Consider the following 3,992-nt stretch of genomic DNA (forward strand, 5'->3'; position numbering starts at 1 on the left):
CCCCGCGCGCCCCCCGCACGAGCCGCCCCCACGACGCGGCGGCCGCCATGCGGCTCCTCGGCACCGGCGCGCGGGGGTCTGCCGCCGACAGCCCCGCGCGAGCCGTCACGCGGAGGGGGCGGGGAGGGAGAGCCCAATCAGAGCGGCGCCGGTGCCGCGCTGCACGCCGGGAGCTGTAGTCCGCCTCCCTCGCCCCCAGCCTCGCCCCCAGCCAGGTCCCGCGCCACCGGCGTGTCCTCCTGGGGCAGCGGCCACGGGCAGTTCGCACAGTCACAGAGTATGTTCAGGTGGAAGAGACCCACAAGGATCATCGAGTCCAACCCTTGGCCCTTGCACAGGGCCATCCCCAAGAGTCACACCATGTGCCCGAGAGTGTCGTCCAAACGCTTCTTGAACTCTGTCAGGCTTGATGCTGTGACTACATCCCTGGGAAATCTGTTCCAGCATCCAGCCACCCTCTTGGTAAAGAACTGTTACTGTAAATCGGTAAATAAGTAACCTCTAAAACTCAATTTGTGAGCATTAGCGGGCAGGCATTCCTTAATTATCAGCACTGGACACAGAGGAGGACAGCTCCTCTAATCACGTGTGTGCCCCGTTCTTGGCTCAGTGTAGCTACTGTTTGCTTACAATTTTACATATTCAGTAAATGTCTTACATATTCACTATTTCTCTTATAAATTTCATACATATGTTATTTAGGTCTAAGAACTTCTTTAGAAGTCCTTATTTGGTCAGTAGGGGTCTTCTGGTGGTCTCTGGTGGTTATTTGGATCTTGAACTTTACTTGAACTTGTCCATTGAGCAGTGTATTTACAGCTGGTTATAAAGTGCCTTTGTTCAGCATCTCGTATCCAAAACCTGGATACTTATGTTACCACTACTTTAACTAAAACATTCATAAACTTACTTATTCCACAACTACCTTAGCAGAAACTTACACTGTGAAGGCTGGTGCAAACTTACTGAACCATGGAGAATTATTGCTCTCAGAACCTTTTTCTAATACCCAACCTAAACCTCCCCTGACACAACTTCAGGCCGTTCCCTCGGGTCCTGTCACTGGTTACCACAGAGAAGAGATCAGTGCCTGCCCCTCCTCTTCCCCTCACGAGGAAGTTGTAGACTGCGATGAGGTCTCCCCTCAGTCTCCTCTTCTCCGGGCTGAACAGAACAAGTGACCTCAGCCACTCCTCATATGGCTTCCTCTCAAGGCCCTTCACCATCTTCATGGCTCTCTTCTGGATGGGAGCCCTGTGACCCTCAGCAGTGAGGGTAAAACCTGCACTTGACAGCCTTTGCCATCTGCCTTCCCCTGCCCCCATCTCAGCCCTCCAAAAGCCAGGCGTAGAGCCAAAACCTGCCCACCAGCTGCCTTTGAGGGAAATGTGGGCACTGAAGGACACACACATGGTGTACGTGTCCCAGCAAGGCCAGCCAGCGGATTGGGAAGAACAGATATCCTCAGCTGGGCAACATATCTGGTGGAAATGATAACTTCAATCCTGTCTCAGTCTCAAGTCAAATCTGTACAACCTTGTCTGAAGATAGGCACAGGAACTAAGTGAGGCATAATTGATCTTGTGGGGCATAAGAAAGCAATATTTCAGTTTTTCAGCCTGATATACTTTCCCCTACACTAGCAGTGTTTCAGACAAGGGGCTCATGATGTAAAGTCCAGTATCCCACTGTCCACCTCCAGGTGAGGGTCTGCAGAGTGTGGTCACCTATTGCCAAGCTGAACTGTAGACACTTGTTCTGTACACGCTTTACATGTGAAAGGAGGGCTTGGGTGGGATCACAAAATTTTCCTGGAACTCCTTCACTGAATCATGTCAGATATTCTTCCAAAAGACAGGGGATTCCCTAAATGACTTTATTTGCTCTTGGATTTAGAACTGTGCAGCTGTTAAGAATGAAACTCACAATTTTGTACTCCATGCTGTTCTATGATCACTCTTCCATTTAAAAGAATTTTGTTTACCATTGCCATATTGCTGTGCGAGGGGTATTTGCATTTGCAACTAATGGTTGCACATTAACAATTCTCTGCAGTCTTAATCCTTTAGTGTTTGACCTGTGCATTACTTGTTGATGATTGAGTAACTGGGCCTTACAATTGCTTGTGTCAGCTGTTATTTCCGGACATTGTTACATGTGCTGGTACAGATTCAATTGTTTAGTCAGGTTATACTTAAATCTTTGCTCTGTAACAAAACACCTCCTCCTGTCCAATTCGGTCTTAAGCGTTTAGACTTTAGACTTTATTCAGTCTTTAGGCTGGATACAAACTAACAGGAAAACTTAATGCAACATTGCTACTTCCTCCCCTCCCCCCCACTCCCCTCCCGCCAAAGCTTGAAGCCATTTGAAAAGAAACACACTCAAATGACTCATAATGTCACCAAACCTCTATTCTGAAACCATGCCCATCAGTATGATGTCAAGGTAACATATACACAGATCAAAACAGTACATAAAATACTGGTTTTAATTAAAATTTTTAAAAGATGCAGAAGCAAGCTTGCTGTTGACATTTACAGCAGCTTTATGAAGGCTCACTTCTCCCTGTAGAACTGGAATAACTGTAATTAAAGGATTTCCTGGATTTATTTGAAGAGCAAGTGATAATGAAAGTTGAAATACTGAAAGCATTTTAGCTTCATATTAAATGTAGTAATTGCTCAGTGAGCTTTTCAGTTGCGGAAAAGGTTGAATTAGATGTGCAACGAATAAAGATGAAAATTTGTAACAAACTCAGAAAGAGAAAAAAATTATTATTTGCTTCTTCAGCATTAAAAAAAAAAATCTTCAGGATCAGTAATATTCTACAGTAAATGTTCTTACCTACAGTGAAGAGTCTGGCTCTGTAGTTCTATTGTTATTTACTTTTCTTAAAGACTATGTTAATCTTAACTTACATCTTTAGTCTAATTGAATATGGTGGGGCTAAGCATATCTGGAAATGTAAGAAATTAAATGTCTTTGCATACTTGAAAGCTTTTTTTCAGTTTTATCAGATTGTACAAATATAGGTATGTTTCATTAAAATAGCATAAAATCAGCTTTTATGCTGATTTTATCAGGAATTGGATTTTGAGGCTGCTCAAACCATGACAAACATCCAAAGGTACACACCTCTTATTCTCAGAAGTACCTACTTCTGTTTGTCAGGAGCACTAAATGAAACCATAAAAAAATTGTAATGAAATAAGAACATCTGCATAAGAAATGATTCTGTTTTAACTTTACTGGGATACTGTAATGTCATGTTGTGCCACATCATGTCATGCCATGTCAGTCATGAAGAGTGTGTTTGCACATCTGAGACAGCAGCTGGAGGTTTGATTGCTTTGCTTTTCTTAGCAGCTATCTGAAGAACTAGTACTCAGTAAATAATTAAGGCTTTGAGATTTGCGTGTCTATGCCAAGATGCAGCACAGTGTCACACCCTTGAGTTGTATGTGACATTCTACCACAGCAAAACAATACCTATCTGCTTCTAGCTGCAGAGACCACTGTCACCCTAGTGAGGCTAAAGACGTTTAATCAAAGCAATTTTAGGATCCACAGAAACTCTTGCCAGTGGTGTTTCAGTTGTCTTCTAGACATAATGGAGACATTCACTTGTGTTTGGCACAGGCTACTTCTTTAGCCCAAATTCCAAAGAAAGGAATTTCCTGCCCTTCCTGCTACTGCCTTCCCTTTTGACTTACAGGGGCCCTAGATCAGCCATGTCTTATTTACCTGCTTATTTGTTTCAAGATTTTGCCAAATTCACATTTAAAGCCTTAGAGGTCTCATTCAGCACTTGTGCACATCCAGGGATTAACTAACTTCCCTAAGAGACTCTCCACTGTGCCATTTGTAAAGGTCTGTGTGACTGCCAAGGAGTGTTACATCCACATGGGCAATTGAAGGGCAGAGTCCAGTCCATGTCCTCAGGGGCCTACGCCAAAACAATATAAAAATGCAGAGTATTGGACTACTTC

This window comes from Neopelma chrysocephalum, unplaced genomic scaffold (assembly GCF_003984885.1).
Source record: "Neopelma chrysocephalum unplaced genomic scaffold, ASM398488v2 Primary Assembly neopelma1_61b, whole genome shotgun sequence".
Classification (NCBI taxonomy): Eukaryota; Metazoa; Chordata; class Aves; order Passeriformes; family Pipridae; genus Neopelma; species Neopelma chrysocephalum.